Genomic DNA, 18,183 nt, shown 5'->3' with positions numbered 1-18,183 from the left:
TCGGTTCTCTCTGCTCTCCGTCCAGGAGATTGGATGGTCTCCCTCGACCTACAAGATGCGTACTTTCACGTCCCCCTGCATCATTCGTCGAAGAAATATCTTCGGTTCATGGTACAGGGAAGGATTTATCAGTTCAGGGCTTTGTGTTTCGGCCTCTCGACGGCTCCTCAGGTGTTTACGGTGTTGATGAGGAACGTAGCAAGATGGCTGCATCTAAAGGGGGTGAGGATATCTCTTTACTTAGACGACTGGCTTATAAGAGCACAGACAAAACAAAAGTGCTTGGAGGACTTAGAGATAACTCTTCCATTGATCAGATCTCTCGGATTGCTCGTAAACCTCGAGAAATCTCACACGATCCCCAGTCAGACTATCGTCTATCTGGGGATTCGGATGGATTCTCGGGGTTTTCGAGCGTATCCATCCCAGGAAAGGATTTCGAAAGGGTTGGAAAAAATCTCAGTCTTCCTAGAGAAGGTATGAAGCTCAGCGAGGGAATGGCTCAGTCTTCTGGGCACCCTTTCCTCGCTGGAGCAGTTCATCTCTCTAGGGAGGCTGAATATGAGACCCTTGCAGTTCCATCTAAGAAGGAATTGGAACAGAAGAAAGGGAGATCTTTTGGATACCTTTCCCATAGGAGAGAGTATCAAAAACCACTTACGATGGTGGTTAGAACCGCTGAGAAGGAACGAAAGAGTGTCCTTGTCTCTTCAGAACCCTCACCTAGTGTTGTTCTCAGACGCTTCGGACACGGGGTGGGGAGCAACACTAGGGACGAAGGAGGTGTCAGGCAGTTGGACAGAAGAACAGAAGGCCTGGCACATAAATGCAAAGGAACTCTTAGCAGTACACTTAGCACTGCAATTGTTCGAGAACGAGGTCAGAGGCGTGGTGGTCCAAGTCAACTCTGACAACACCACGGCTCTGCCATATATAAAAAAACAAGGGGGGGGACACTCTTTCTCCCTTTACCAACTAGCAAGGGATCTGTTGATCTGGACAGAAATAAGAGGGATACGACTCCTGACGAGGTTCGTTCAAGGAGGATAGAACATAAGAGCGGACAGATTAAGCAGAAAGAACCAGGTCCTTCCAACAGAATGGACCCTTCATTCGCAGGTCTGCCAGCAACTATGGTCTCTTTGGGGGAAGCCTCAAGTAGACCTATTTGCAACATTCCTATCCAGAAGGATGGAGAACTTTTGTTCGTTGGGGGACGATCCCAGAGCCCTATCCATAGATGCCATGCTCATGGATTGGAAGGGCATAGACGCTTATGTGTTTCCCCCATTAAAGATGCTGGGGGAAGTAATGAGAAAGTTCGTGTCCTCGGAAGGGACGAGGATGACATTGATCGCTCCTTATTGGCCTGCAAGAGAATGGTTCACAGAGGTACAGTAATGGATAGTGGACTTCCCCAGATCTCTTCCCGAAAGGACAGATCTGCTCAAACAACCCCACTTCGAGAGGTATCACAAGAATATCCACGCTCTCGCTCTGACTGCCTTTCGACTATCGAAAGATTGGTCAGAGCGAGAGGCTTTTCTCGCAAAGCGGCAAAAGCAATTGCTGGAGCAAGAAGGTCCTCAACCATGTGGATATACCAATCGAAGTGGGAAGTTTTCCGTAGATGGTGTAAGGCGAAGAAGCTGTCCTCCTCCGATACCTCTGTGACCAAAATCGCTGATTTTCTTTTGTTTTTACGAGAAGAATCTCATCTGGCAGTGTCAACCATTAAAGGTTATAGGAGCATGTTATCAGCTGTGTTCAGGAATAGGGGCCTGAACATAGAGAATGACAAAGATCTGCATGACTTAATTAGATCATTTGAAACTACAAAATTAAGAACTTCTCTCACCCCTAGTTGGAATCTGGATGTGGTTCTCAAATATCTTATGTTGGAGAGATTCGAACCTCCCGATAAAGCTACTTTCCGGGACTTAACTAGAAAATGTATTTTCTTAATAGCTCTCGCCACTGCGAAAAGAGTGAGTGAGCTTCAAGCGCTTGACTCGAGAGTGGGTTTTAAGAAGGATTCGGCTGTATTGTCCTTTAACCTTTTATTTTTAGCTAAAAATGAAAACCCCTCGAGACCTTGGCCTAGGACTTTCGAAGTAAAAGTGCTTTCTCAATTAGTTGGGAATGAAATGGAAAGAACATTATGCCCTGTAAGAACTTTGAAGTTTTACCTGCAGAAGAAGAAGCAGTTGCAGGGTTGCAATCAAAGTTTATGGTGTGCAGTTAAAGACCCTAAAAGAGCGATGTCAAAAAATGCCCTAGCATTTTTTGTTAGAAACATTATAACTGAAGCCCACATGAGTTGTGATAGTGAAGCATATAAGACCTTAAGGGTAAAAGCACATGAAGTATGTGCAGTCGCTACATCATTGTCGTTCAACAAGAACATGTCAGTGAAGAACATCTTAGCGGCCACGTATGGGAGATGTAACTCAGTGTTCACCTCACATTACTTGAAAGATGTGAGGGTAACATATGAGAGATGCTTCTCTCTAGGACCTTATGTATCAGCGGATACAGTGCTGGGGAAAGGAGAGAAGACTGATCCTTAATATTAATTTTGTTCATGAAACTTACCCAGCAGATATATATAGCTGTATTTCTCCGAAGTCCGACAGAAATTTCAAAACTCCCGGCACACGCAGTGGTCGGCCAGGTGGTTAGTACCCATTCCCGCCGCTGGGAGGCGGGAGTCGGGAACCATTCCCATTTTCTATCCAGATTTTTTCTGTCGCTCGTAATGAAAACACCTGTTTTCATTACCTCCGACCAGGATTTTGATTCTCCATTGCCGCTTAAGTATCCTAATTATCTTGTGAATGATTGACTTGGATGTGTGGCTAGGCATACGCTATCATAATTTAATTAACCTTTATTTAACTTGTCTGAATCTAGTTCGGCTAGTTTCAGACTGTGTTGTCTGCACAAGTAAGGTGAGGCTACTGAAAGTGTCGGTAATTCCTCATTTGGTATGCACGGGGGTTGAGAACGTTTTTTCTTTATTGAAAAATCGATGTAAGATGTGTGAGAGTTTGACTGATTCCGAAGGGAAGACAGATGATTCGTATGTACGCAAATTAGAGCGGGATTGAATCACGGGGTCTTCCTCAAGAAACTGCATTAGTAAACAGAAGTCAGGGTAATGAACCTACTAACCTTTCTGTAGACTTTGTTTTGCCTAACCCTGTAGTTTGGCCTACGAGCCATTAGGCTTATGTCTACGAAAGAATGCCCTTTTCTGTTATTGTGGATTCCATTCGTAATTTGGAATCTAAAGTGCGCGCTCTCCAATCAGTGTTGTGAAGTGTAGTGCCCCCAGTGTTGTGGAGGGGGCGTCAGATCGGCCCTATAATGCCTCTAGGCCTGGACCTCTGTCGAACTTCCAAGCCCAGGAAGACGGACATGTCGAAAGCCGCAGGAGGGTTACGGGGAACCCCCACCGATCTGGCGTCCCTTCGGCAGAACCTGTAGACGATCCCCAGGCTGCCAAAAAATAGTGCACGAGAACGGATCATGAAAGATTGCTTCTCGTCCTCCGAGGCGTCCTCCCCGCACAGGGGTTGGAGCTCTGGGAAGGACTCGCGCCCTCTAAAAAGAAGCTTTAGAGAAGAGGACGCTTCACGTCCTCTCTCTCGTCGAGAGGGAGCGTCCGATCGGCCCTATAATACCTCTAGGCCTGGACCTCTGTCGGACTCCCAGGACCAGGGAGAGGGCATGTCGAAAGCCGAATGAGGTTTACGGGGTCTCCACATTGATCTGGCGTCCCTTTAGCAGAACCTGTACAAGCCACAGGCTGCAAAAGAGTGTGTTCGTGCGCGTTCCCTCCGTGAGGGATTTTCGTCTTAGAGGCGTCCTCCCCGAACAGTTGTTGGAGCATGAGAAGACGCTCGCGTCCTCTGAAGAGGAGAAAGACGTTAGATGTCGCACAGGCGGCCATCGTCAGTAGTTTCTTGGAGGAGCACGCAGAGCCTCTTTGCGCTCCTTCTGCTTTACGGGCTTCGCCTTTATTAGCGTCCTCCCCGAACAGTAGTTGGAGCATGAGAAGACGCTCACGTCCTCTGAAAAGAACAAAGACGTTAGATGTCGCACAGACGGCCATCGTCAGTAGTTTCTTAGAGGAGCACGCAGAGCCTCTTTGCGCTCCTTCTGCTTTACGGTCTTCGCCTTTGTAGGCGTCCTCCCCGAACGGTAGTTGGAGCGTGAGAAGACGCTCATGTCCTCTGAAAAGAACAAAGACGTTAGATGTCGCACAGGTGGCCATCGTCAGTAGTTTCTTAGAGGAGTATGCAGAGCCTCTTTGCGCTCCTTCTGCTTTACGGGCTTTGCCTTTATACGTGACTACTCTCCGCCGCAAAAAAAAAAAAAAAATAAAAAATTCAAAGACGCAAGATGTCGCACGGGAGGCCTGTGTCTTTGATCTCAGGGAAGAGGACGCTTCACGTCCTTTCTCTTTTGCTGCTTTGCGGTCGTCACCTGAGAGTTTTGCTGCATGGACGCCTCAAAAGAGAACCGGGACGTCATCAGACGATGACGTCTTTGAACCCCCCCTGTCGCTCCAAGAACAGAGCTGTGAAGGGACAGGTGAGAAGGAATAGGGCTTTCTCTCGCTCCTCTCCTTCTCATAGTATCAGCTTTTCACCTGAAAAGGAACATTCTAGAAAAGAGGGTCATCCGTTTTGATGCAACATCGACTTGCTTCGTTGCCGACTGGGAGACAGGCAGAACCGCGTCCTAGAAGAAAAGATGATATATTGCCATTAAAAGATCTCCCGCAACTGCGGATCGCTCCTCTCTTTCACCGGTTGCTACGCCTTCTAGATTAGTGCGTCTCACCTGCCGTTATGTAAAAAACATGAGAAACTTCCTCCTTAAGATTCTTATATCGATAGGAAGAAAGCTCTCCCTACTATTCAAGGGGTTCCCCTCTCCTGTTATAGGGTCTCTCTTTATCCGTAAACTGACGTTATTTTTGTTGCAAACTAAGGTGTGCTGCAAGCTGAGATACTCGATGCTCCTAGTTCGACCCTGAGGGAGCGTGGTGTTTACAAGCGTGACGTTTCTATAGATGCTAAGCTGGACGCTTATTTAGACACCAAGCGTGACGCTCGGCTGGACGCCGAGCGTGGCGCTCAGCTGGATGTCAAGCGTGACGCTCGGCTGGACGCTGAGCGTGACGCTCGGATGGACGTTGAGCGTGACGCTCGAATGGACGTTTTGTGGACATTCATCAGGATCACAACGTGATATTTGTCTGCAAGCTCGTCGACAATCTGACTTTCGTAGAGACTCCCATCGAGGGAGTGCAAGAAATTATTACCTCTATATCGGAATTTTTAGTGACTAATATTCAGAAAGCACCTATTACGTCACAACAGCAATCTTCATCAAGGATTGAATCGAAAGGACTTATATCACCGTCTTCGGGAGTCCCCTCTGCCGCTCATATAGAAGAAGGACGACTTAGTAGGATGTCAGAAGAAACTGACGAGGACCACCTTCTACGTCAGCTTCGTCTGATTATCAGGTATTGGTTCTTTTGCTTCGAGCTTCAGTTGGAGGCGAATTCCAACCTGTGGCTCCTCGCTATCCTCCTTCTCAGTTTTCGTTTTCGAAAACCGACAAGATTCCTGGTTTGTTCATAAAACTTGCCCGGCGGATGTATGTATAGCTGTGTTTCTCTGAAATACAGCTATATATATATTTATCTGCCGGGTAAGTATGAACAAACTTTATTGTATCTTAACAATATCATAATTGTTAAAATGAAGAAGTCTCTTTCAACGAAAATAGCTTATAAAAGAGGTTCAAGATTGGATGGAGTCGAGAAAAGCGCAAAGAAAGACTTCTTTTGCCCAGCCTCTGTCAAGACTATGCGGCAAGGCAGGCATTGGGTGGGATACAAATAAACATCGGTGTAAGAATTCTCGCATCGGAATAAGGTGACTTTTCCAGTCTGGTCGACGCTCCAAGGAGGTCTCTCCTTTCGTCAACAAAAGTTACGCGAACTCCTGATGAAATGGACTACCATCGGAAGAGCTCTCATTCATTAGTCAGTCTCTTCCACGAAATAGAATGAAGTTTAGGTACAATAACCTAAGAAGTTTGAACTGTCATTTTCGGTCCTCGGTTTTCACTTGAGAAGATTCCTCGAATAATTTTAATTCGTTTGTTTGGAAGAACGAATACAGTGTATTTTCACTCTCTCTCTTCCTTGCAGAAGAAAGAATGTAATAGAGAATTAGCTGTCCAAGTGATTACAATACTTATGTATTTTATCTTTGCGTTTTATTACTACTGTATGGATCAAGTCATATACACACATCGTAATTACTGATACGGATAGTAACCGAAAGGACTCGTATTCTAAGTGTACTTAATCGGTCCTTCCTGCAAACTTCCAGGAGTTTCCGGTGTAAGGACAACGCTAAAATGTATTTCTGGGCTCAGCTCGTGTCGGCCTATGAAATATCCTTAAGTTCATTATTTCTAGGTAAAATTATCCTAAAATTACCAGAGAAAAAATAAAATCAAGAAAATGTCAGTAAAACTGACTCGCTCACTCTATAAAAGAAGTGTCGGTATGGAAATGGGCGAGTGGGATCACTACCACGAGTCATTTACCATTTAGACCTTCCAACATAAAATCCCCACCTGAGAGAGCTGATACTAAAGGGTGATGCGACCGCTACTACTACTACTACTACTGACGCCAAGCGGAGAGCAGCGCCTCTAGCGGCATCCTTAATTATTAGCTCGACAACGCTAGTTGCATCTTTTTTCACTCGTGTTGTTTTCGCTTTGGATTTATCCTTTTCAACGATGGAACGTGCTGCAATCGCTTCGGCTAAGTTAAGTGCCTCATAAGTAATAATTTTTGGTATTCCAGTCTTCCAGGGACCAGTATTTTCCGTTTTTTAGGTCATATACGGTCTCCTGGTTGACTCGTGGCGGCCTTGAGCCGCCTCGTGTTAAGATTTCCCGGTCTTCCATACTGGGACATCTTATGCTTATGGGCTCTATTTTACGTTCATCGTTTTATTACATCGTATTTAGAGTTAGGACACAGCCCATCCCTTTTACCTTTTATCTCTTAGTTTGGTATTTAGGGCTATACTGTGTTTTTCTGGCCCTGCATCCCAGCTCTTGCTCTTCATCGGCTACTGCTGGCTCCGAGTAGTCGACTGTTCTTCGGATCAGTTCGCCTCCTCCTGGGCTTCTTTCTCTTTTACTCAAGTGTCTCTTCTATCTTTTACGATGTATTTATTTATTATCAGTGTTATTTAGGGTGTTAGGCTAGCCTAGGTGCCTTGTGACATGTGTTGGTACAGTCTGGTTCACGTGGCCCCTCTGTGGTTGTGTTGCTATCGCGTCCTAGGCCACCTACGATCACGTGTCCCATTAGGCACCTTACCCTCCCCCTTTCCTCCCTACCATGTGGTAGGGAGGGGTCTGGTGGATCTCCTTGGTTGTCATGACAACCACCGTAGCCTACCTCCCTCTCCCTCCGAGGGGGCCAGAGGAGTTCCGTACCAGCTGGGGGCTAGGGTGACCACTTGTCTCGGGTACCGGGTTACTTGGCGGGTAGTAGTAGGGACGGGGGGGTAGGCCACCCCCCTCTCTCTCTCGTCCGCCGTGTTCACGCCGGGATTCCCCCCCCTGTTTTCCCCTATTCCCAACCCTTCCCCTCACCTTAACGGACGGAGCTCCCGCTGAAGCCGGGAGCCCCTTCGGTTATAGGTCCACCTGGCTCCGCCAGCGGGCGGGGTGGGAAATTACTAGTGGTCTATATTGCTTGCCTACTATATCCTGATTTTCGCTACCGGAGGAGAGCTCGCTCCTTACCCGGCCACTCCTCTAGTAGTCGGAAAGAGTTATATCTCATTCTATAAGGATTATACCCTTACTGATACGATGATTATTGGTTTTATTAGTTTTATGTACTATCTCCGTCGTTCTCCGTCGTGGTTTCATGGCCCCTCACCACTCCTGGTTGGAACTTTTTTCCTGTCTCCGGCGTAAGCTGCAGACCCCCACCAACCATCTTATCTAACCACACGTATTGCGGCGGAGCACTAGTTTAATCTAACTTACATGCTCCGGCATGCAGCGGAGTCTGTTAGGCTGTAAGTGTGCTTTCTGATACTCATGTATCTCTCCACTTACAGGCTACCAACTGCCAAGATCCAGGTTGTAACGCTGTTTTGTATGACCCCTGCGCCCATGAAGAATGTAGGACCCACGCCCCGTGTGCCACTACCCACAACGGGATGATTGTTTGGGACCCTGAGGCATGCACCATCTGCTATGACCTCGTGAGTCAGCTTTTGGGTGGGGTAAGTTAACTCCTGGACATTTTTCCTGTTATCAATGATTTACCCTTAGTTTTAAGCTCCTTTAAACCGTATCTTCGCCGCTAGAAGCCTTCTCTTGCAGGCTGCCGCCGTGAAAGAAGTCGCCCTAGCAACCCTGAAAGCTTGGGTAGGCGGCTTCGGGAAGAACGCCGCCAAGGGCCAGCCTTACATTTTAGATAAGAAGCTGGCCATCCAGATCTTCCCCGGAGGCAAGGCGACGGGGTACGTGGACCCCATCTCAGCAGCCCCACTCATAGCTTCCATCCAGCAGGAGGTGCAGCAGGCGTTTGGGTCCGTCTCGACGCAGGAGCCTGTTCCAGACATAGCTAACCTGGATCTTAATCTTGAACCTATGGCGGTAGGTGTGGAGGATTTGTTGGTTGAGGTAGGTGTTTCGGGCACTCAAGGTCTACCCTTGAGCGCTCCTGGATCTTCTTCCCCTGTTCCTTCTTCTTCCTCTTTTCAAGGCTTCACGGGATCTGAGATTCCTTCTCGTTCACCCGCTCTCTCTGTACCCCCGAAGGTGAAGGGACAGAGAGAACAGAAGACCCTCCATAAGACGACTTCTAAGAAGTCGTCGTCTTCTCCGGCTAGGAAGTCTACGACATCCTACGCCGATGCGGTGAAGTCGAAGCCTAGCTCTTCTCATTCGAAGAGCTCTAGGAGCAAGGCTTCTAAGGAGGAGGCCCGCGCTCCTGCCGAGCCAGTGCTTTCTCCGGCATCTACCGGATCTACTCCGGTAACTCCTGTTGGGGTGGCGGGACCTAGCTCTTTTGATCCCACCACTTTCTCAGCAGGAGTGTTGCAACAAGTGGGAGAGATGGTTGGCTCTCTCGGTACTGTGACCTGTCAGGGCCCTCAAGTTTTATCTAGTTAAAACTAAAGAAAGTGGAGGTCCTTCGGACAATCTGCGGTGTTTCGTAAAAAGACCAGACTTGCCCAGGTCGAAGAACACCCTGGCGTTATTGTTGATGAGTTCTTTTAAAGAAGCTCATTCGTCATGTTTGGACAAAGATTTGAAATCTTTTAACTGAATGTTCACGAGGTGAGGGCGCGGCCTCGGAAGCATTTCAACAGAGCATGGCACTCAGTATCATCCTGAGTGCCACGTTTTAGCGAAGCAACTTTGTGTTCATTTCACAATACCTGCGGGATGTGAAGACGACATATAAGATTTGCTGCTCGCTGGGGCCATACGTGTCTACAGACACAATTTTAGGGGCAAGAAGTATCACTCATCCTATCCTATAGAAAATGGTTAGGAAGAGTTGTTAATTATGTTTATTGGGTCGGCCGCCAGTGGCGGTCTTCTCAATCCTTAAGCCTTAGTTAGATATCCTTAACTTTGGCTAGGTTGGTCAGGTGGTGATATATATTACTTCTTAGCCCTCATGGTATGGTCAATATGGTCTAGTCACATTGTGGTCACGCTCCTGTTGACAGATCATCTAGAACTCGCCAGCTACATAGGTCACTACCTTGCTGGAGAGACTAGTAAAGCAGTAGCAGACTTGGGTGACAATAATCACGAAGTCAGCTATGGTAACAGGTAAGGAACCAAGATGTCAATCATCTGCACGCAATGTGTTTCCTAAAATCCTTTTCTGTCCCTCCCCACCTCCAAAGGTGGGATTCGGCTATAATATATATATCTGCTGGGTAAGTTTCATGAACAAAATGATATTGTTAAGATACAATAAAGTTTGTTCATACTTACCTGGCAGATATATATAATCAAAGTACCCACCCACCTCCCCTCAGGAGACAGTGGGAATAGAAAATCTGGATAGAAAATGGGAATGGTTCCTGACTCCCGCCTCCCAGCGGTGGGAATAGGTACTAACCACCTGGCCGACCATTGCGTGTGCCGGGAGTTTTGAAATTTGTCGGACTTCGGAGAAATACAGCTATATATATATCTGCCAGGTAAGTATGAACAAACTTTATTGTATCTTAACAATATCATTTTTGTCCTTATATTTTATATAGTGTGATTTTAAAATTAGTTGGTGTTGAGTTTTTAGGTTGTTTGAAAGGTGTTTGGGGATAACGCCTTTCAATCATATATACTAATCCACGATTAGGATCGGGTGATCGGGATCAGTATTTTACTCCTTTATATGCCAAGAGGCATAGGTATATTGTCATGTAAGTGAATAAGACTCCAGTGACAATTGCCATTAGGTTCTGTTGAGTAAGTGGATAAGACCCCATCGACAGTCCTTTCAAGAGTTCTCAGCCATAGGGCACACCCTCGCTGAAGCTTTTGAGGCGAAGCAGACTTCTAAGCACAAGCTATGAAATCTTCCGCCTAAACAGGTAGGAACTAGGGTATTGTTAATTAACTTGTATTACCTACAACATATGTTGTTTACCTATCAGGTCAGTAATTAGCTGTCTCTTGCCCTCCGCCAAAGGTGCCAATCAGCTAAGTATATATCTGACAGGGAAGTTGAATGTATGAAAATGATATTGTTATTGTACAATAAAGTTTCATACATACTTACCTGGCAGATATATACGATTGTATGGCCCACCCAGCCTCCCCTCAGGAGACAGGTGGAAGAGAAAATCTGGCTCAAAACAGTAATAGTTCCTATTCCTGCCACCCAGCGGCAGGCGGCGGGATCATCTGACCTACCTGTAGTGTGTGCCACGAAATTTGAATTTCTGTCTGGGACGACGGAGTCTATAGCTAAGTATATATCTGCCAGGTAAGTATGTATGAAACTTTATTGTACAATAACAATATCATTTTTTGGTTGTGGGGTCGACCGCCTGAGGCGGATCTCCCTTCCTTTATAGTCTAGTATAGTGGGACTTTCCTTTGGTAGACTAGGCCAGGTGGTGTTTTTATTACTTCGTTGCCCTCATGGTATGGTCAATGGTCTAGTCACATCTAGAGCACACCAGCTATATAGGTCTTTACCTCACTGGCAACTCTATAAAGCAGAAGCAGACTTGGGTGACAGTAATCACGAAGTCAGCTATGCTAACAGGTAAGGAACCAAGATATCAATTATCTGCATGTATATGTTTCCTAAATATTCTATTCTGTCTCTTCCCACCACCAAAGGTGGGATTCAGTTATATATATATCTGACAGGTAAGTTTCATGAACAAAATGATATTGTTATGATACAATAAAGTTTGTTCATACTTATCTGGCAGATATATATATTTTAAGTACCCACCCACCTCCCCTCAGGGGACAGTGGGAATAAAAAAATATGAATAGAAAATGGGAATGGTTCCTGATACCCGCCTCCCAGCGGCGGGAATGGGTACTAACCACCTGACTCCCACTGCGTGTGTTGTAAGTTTTTAAAATTCCGTCGGACTTCGGAAAATACAGCTATATATTTATCTGCCAGGTAAGTATGAACAAATTTATTGTATCATAACAATATCATTTTTAAATGGGAAAAAATGCTTTGAGATACAACTGTTTTGATATACGACGATAGTAACGGAATAAATTAAATTCGTATGTCAAGGTTCCTGTGTACATTCAAAGACTTCTTCGAAACAGACATTTCTGAAGAAGGCCAACGATTTACGTATACTTACTTTCCTAATATGTCATGTGTGCTAGGAAAGGAGTGTGGATTTGCCTTTTAAATGAGGGACATTAAAATTCTCAGCCCATGTAGAGTGTGGTTCATTTATGCTGTTGTGTAGGAAAGTCAACCTTCTGGGATGTTTGCCATGACATCTAGGTAAGCCTTAAGTGCTTGAACATGGCATAACGTACTATCTGCTAAATTGAGTTTTCCTATCAGAATAGACTTCCTGCTTAAAGGATTCTCATTCTTGGCCAGGAATGATGGGCAAGGGGACAATAATACAGGCAGTTCCCAGTTATTGGCAGACACAGTCATTGAAGATCCGGTTTTATGGCCTGAGTCTAGCACTAACAGAGGCGCCATAATGGTGCTTATGGCGCCGATAACTGGTTATTGGTGCTGTAAGCCCCACTATGGGGCCAAAAATCGCTTAGGTTTGGTTAATGGTGGTTTTGCTTATCGGCACCCCCTCGGGAACAGAACCCCCACCGATAACCGGGGACTGCCTGTAATTGATGGTCAGCAGTTTGCGTGATGTATCGTCCCTGTCTAAGAGAGCCCAGTTCACTAATATGAGCTCCTGATGCTAACACAATCATGAAGATCACCTTTTGCAGCATTTATTTGAGTTGTGGTTGCATTAGGTCCACTGAATCAATGGGTTGATCCAAGTCTAAGCACCTTGTTCAGGGACCAAGTAATTGCAAGCCTTTCAGGAGTGGGCCTTTGTAGTGCAAAACTACAGAAGGAAGTGACAGTTGCTATACCAGAGTCAATCCCAAATCCATAAAGCAAGGGTTCTGTAAATATTGCTATGGAGGAGTTATGGGAGTTTCATTTGACAACGTCCTCGAGAGAGAGAGAGAGAGAGAGAGAGAGAGAGAGAGAGAGAGAGAGAGAGAGAGAGAGAGAGAGAGAGGGCATAATTGGTGGATGGATGGTTAGCAGTTGAATTGGCTGTTGGTGAGTTCTGGGTTGTCTGCTGGTGCAGTTGGTGTTCTGTGTTTTGGAGTTAGAGTTTTGAGTCAGTTTTTAGTCAGAAGCTGTGATAGTCAGGAGTGTTGGCAGCAGTCTATGAAGTGTTGGAGGCATTGAAAGTCAGTTGAGTTGTGTTGTTGGGTTTGTTGTTTAGTTGTTCAGTTCGATATTGTTTGCTTAAGAGTTGTTGTGCCTGTGTTGTTAGATTTGTTGTGCCATGAGTTTTTGTTGAGTTATGTGTGATTTGAGTTGTTGACGGTTGTTGCTGGTGAGCTGTTGTAATTTTTTGGTGTTGTAAGTGGGTGTGTGTTGGCTTGTTTGTTGCTGATTTTTTGTGTGTAAGTGATTGTGCAGTGGTCTTTTGTTGTGGCTGTATTCCTTGTCTTGTTGTTGTCTTGTTGAGTTGTGGTCCTTGGGTGTTGTGTTGTTGGGTTGTGGTCCTTGGTTGTTGTTGTGTATTGGTCTGTGACGGCGTTAGTGTCTCAGTGACTTTGACTTGCGGACAGCACAGCATAGCCCAAAGTATCTGGAGTTGGGCGAGTACATGTGTTTGTGTTTTTTTGTTCTGTGTGTAGGTAGGTCAATTGTTCTGCCTGTACTCCGTAGTGCAAAGAGGAAAGTGTGACTGAGAGTGAGTTTGGCAGGTGGATTGATTAAGTTTATGTGGAGGGGGGATTTTGCCCTCTTGTTTTATGAGCTTGTGATCCCACCACATTGCTCAATTGAGTTTTCTTTTAGTTAAAACCTCTAATTAAAATGACAAATTCTTTAAAGCATTTTGTGCTTTTCAAAAACTAGCAATCAGCATCACGAGAAAGCACCAATCACATGTTAACAAGAAACACTGGGTTTCAGGTTTCATACAATTAATTACCAATTCCAAAAGTTTAAAACTAAAATTTTAACTGGAACATAAGTACTTGACTTGCTTCTTTAGAAGTATGTATCCATGATGTTTGCTAATGAAAAATCTGAGAAAAGCCATGTTTTCAGAGAGCTGGACTATCAGTAACCAACACTGCATTGACCACAAAATAGTAATGGCTACCTGGTGTTGTGCTGTTTTGTTTGTCGACAATATGGCAGACACATTTGCAATAATCACTTCTTCTTCTAGCAGGTTTTGACATTGGAAAACTAGGTTCAGCTTTGCTGGAGATAGGGAAAGTGCCCTCTTATCTTTTTTGAGTCTATTACTTACTTTATCACGTTACAGTGTTTATCATTACGCCACAATACCTGGCCACAAGACCAGCTAAATGAGAATTCTTTGATATTAGTGTGGTCACCTGACCATGGAAGGGTAACTCCTGAGGACGAAACAAGCAACTACACTATAAAATACCTGGTCAATTGCTGATCTTTTTTTTCTGAATCCACATTGATATTCTCCCAATGCTGTCTCTATGTAAGATTCTAATTTGTCTTTTATAATTTTGGCTAGTACCTTATAGCAGGTGGGCATTATTGTAATCCCTTTACAGTGTAATTAACACAGCCTGTTGTCATCTTGCTGCCATTTAATGATAGGTGATTAGTATATTTGGTTAAATATTGAATGTTAATTAAGTCAGTAATTTTTTGTATTAGCTTGTTTTTTCGGAGCTTTTGAAGAATAGCGGTCCCATACGAACCTGGGACCTTTACTCTTCAAAAGGATATAACTGGGGTCTGTATTGTTGAAAAGGTATTTAGTGGAGAACAACCGCCGAGGAAAACAAGTAACAACATGATTGGTTGTCAGTGGTGAACAAACCTAAAGATAAGCAAACAACTGCTTGTTTGATTGTCAGTACCAAAGAGGCTTTAAAAAATGTGTATTTTTTTTTCTTCAGACTATTATCAAGTATTTCAGTATTGAGCAAACCCTAAGCAGACATGGATCGCAGCTTTTTTGAATGTCAAATTAAACCATTAGTAATCGAAGACACAATTCCAGTGATTACATGGATGAAGAATAAAGAACTTATTTCTCGTGAAATGACATGCGGCTGCTGCAACTGTAATGAACTGTACGAAATGTGCTTCAAATCTTGATAAACTTATTTGGAAGTGCCAAAATAAGGACTGAGAAAAGTACAAACATAAGACATTAATCAGAAAAAAATCATTCTTTTTTCATTCTAAATTGACACTTCAAAAATGGGTCGAAGCCATTTTTTATTGGTGTGATGAAATGGGAGAAATGAGTGCATCTCAGTTTTTAAACATCTCACTGAAAACTATGGTTGATTTATATAGTTTCTTACGTGAAGTATGCGCTAAGCATTTTGAAACTAACCCAGTTCAACTAGGTGGGCCAGGTATTACAATGCAAGTGGATGAGTCTTGCTTCTCACATAAACCCAAACATCACAGAGGAAGAACTCCCCATTCACAAATTTGGGTTTTTGGAATTGTAGACACATCAACAACACCAGCCATAGGATATATGGAAATAGTTGAGCGACGTGATACTGGTACTCTTTTGCCAATAATTGAAAAAGTAGTTAGGCAAGGATCGAGTGTTCACTCAGAACAGAAAATCAGCAACACAGGATACCAACATGAAACTGTGAACCATTCCTTAAATTTTGTTGATAAAAAGACAGGTGTTCATTCGCAGCATGTAGAATCCTATTGGAACAAGCAGAAAGGTAAAATAAAAAAGATGAATGGATGCAAAAGGGAATTCTTACACTCCTATTAACAGGAATTTATGTTTCGTGAACGTTATAAGGAAACTTTATTTGATTCTTTTTGTTCTGAAATTTCAAAACAATATGTGTGCAATTAATTTCAACTGATTTAATTTTATTTACAATAAATTGTGTGCTTTTAATTTGACATACTTTTTGTAATTTTTATACTTACAAAATAAAGTACTTTCATAATAGTTTATTCATTTTCAATGTTATATTCATAGGGTCCAACTGGGACCCCTATTCTTCAAAAGGCCCAAAACTGGGACCCCTATTCTTCAAAAGGGTTGTATGGGACTGCTATTCTTCAAAAGCTCTGTTTTCTCCTCTACAGTGGTTTGCTCGTTTTAATACTTTACTAATGCGATTTGTCTCTTTCATATTTGGTGTTGAGAGGGTGTGTGGCCTTCCCCCAGCCCCCCTGCTTTGGGTGGCCAGAGGGGTTATGGAAGACTCCTGTTGTTTCTGAAGGTAGTCATTTTCTGAGCCATTACTTGAAGAGGTCAGGATCCTGCCTGTTGTGGCTGCTGCTTGGAAGCATATATACATATTTGGAATATCCTGCCATTGGATGTTGTAACGTTTTGGATCTGTCCTCAATCACTTTTGGAAGGATTCTTTGGATCATTCATCCTGTGATCCTTCTTTGGGTCTTTATCATTGCCCTTGGTTCAGCTACAAAGCCAAGGGGACCTCACTGTGATTTGGTAAGGTCGATACCAATCTATCTGTATTGAATTTGTCAATTCTATTTGGATCACGGCATTTGAATCCGGATTTGGGTCCTAATACCCCTGCTACCCTGATTTATCCTCCAGACATAGAGTTTGGCATTGTCCTTCAAGAGGAGACCCTTAAAAGTGATATGAAAAAGTTGTTATGAATATTAGCTTGTAATTGTCTCTGGACCCCCTCAACTTTTTTGGTATGTGTGTGTTGTTATCTATCCTTAATTGTGAAATTTTCTTCTTTTGCAGGTGATTAAGAGTGAATGTTATTTATATATTTTTGTATTGTAGAGGTTCAGGTATTATTTCGGTCAGATACTTTTGTATTAAAATTAAGGATTTTTCTTAGTATTTTCTTTGCCCCCTTGAACTGACTTTGCACACAGTATTGAAGCAAGATACTATTCCACCAATTGTGGACTTAGTATTGTGTGTATGGTGAATACTTTTTGATAAGTGGAAATTGTGTATAGTGTGATGGTGAAACCAGCCATCACAGGCTATCTCCAGGATAATGTTGCCCATTTCCCTTGTTGTTGGCTTCTCTTCTGTTCTCCAGATCATTATCAGAAGCTCAAAGATCTTTGAGTGCAACGTGTGTCTGCCATTCTGAAAGAGCTCTGCTGGTATATTATCTAGACCTGGTGCCATATTACTCTTCAGGCTACTAAGGGGGCCGGCCAGCTAATGCCATTCTTTAAGGACAGGACTTTGATATTCATACCACTCAATAAGGTGACTTGGGACATCTCCAAACCGCATATGATTTTCGCCTCTGACCTTCGGTTTTGTGACGCCAGGGCGATTTATCCCGAAAATAAAAATTTTTCAATTTCTATCTCCTCCCTTGATATTTAATATTAAGACCTGGGATTACTACCATATATAGACCTGATGTAGACCTCCAATCGAATGAGGAGTTTTTTTTCTAAAAGTCATTTTTTTGCTAGATATGAATTTTTCATTATTGTAAAAAAATAAACCCTATAAATTTGGAAAACAAAATTTATAAAAAAAGACGAAACAAAAATTGGTAAAAAGGGCTTCATTTGATTGTTCTATAATGTCTTTCTCAGTTATATACCAAATTCCAATGTTGTAGCTTTTAAACTAAGTGAGAAGATAGATTTTGAAGGTCAATAACTATAGTTTTGAGATACGGCCGTTCAAAGTTTTTCTTCGTATTTTTATAGCGATAATGTTAATAAATAATGATTATTATGAATATATATTTCTTTTTTGTGTATTAATAAACCAAAACTATTTTATTTATCATAATTTAATCATAAATGATGATCCCTTTGCTCACATATCGTAGCTTGGGGTACTGCATCAGGCAAGACGGGGCACTCCTTCCTACGTAACTCTTTCTCTCTCCTTCACTAACTCAGCTTATTACAGCAAATTTTCTTCTTCTGTATGTTAGCTAGATGTTTTCCTAGTATTTTCCCTTGACTTCCGTTGAAATTCTTGCCAAAACAAAAATAAACAAACTTAAATGCAAGAGAATGTCAAGAGGTGAAATTCGAAGTTGTACTCTCATTTTACAAAGACAATGTTAATAAATCATGATTATTTTGATTTTCTTGTTCCTTTTTGGGTATTAGTAAACCAAAACTATGTTATTTATCATAAATTAAGATCCCTTTGCTCAAAGATCGTAGCCTGGGGGACAGTGTGACGTGTGCTTCAGGCAAGACGGGGGCGTTTACTTACTACCAACCCTCCCTCTCTCTCTTCACTAACTACGCTAATATTGCATATATTATGATATTCTGTAATCATATTAGAGCGAATTTTCTTCATCTTTATGTTATGAGATGTTTTCCTTGTCTTTTCCTCATTGGCATGATGAAATTCT

This window comes from Macrobrachium nipponense, chromosome 9 (genome assembly GCF_015104395.2).
Source record: "Macrobrachium nipponense isolate FS-2020 chromosome 9, ASM1510439v2, whole genome shotgun sequence".
NCBI lineage: Eukaryota > Metazoa > Arthropoda > Malacostraca > Decapoda > Palaemonidae > Macrobrachium > Macrobrachium nipponense.
Note: the sequence above shows the minus strand (reverse complement) of the source record.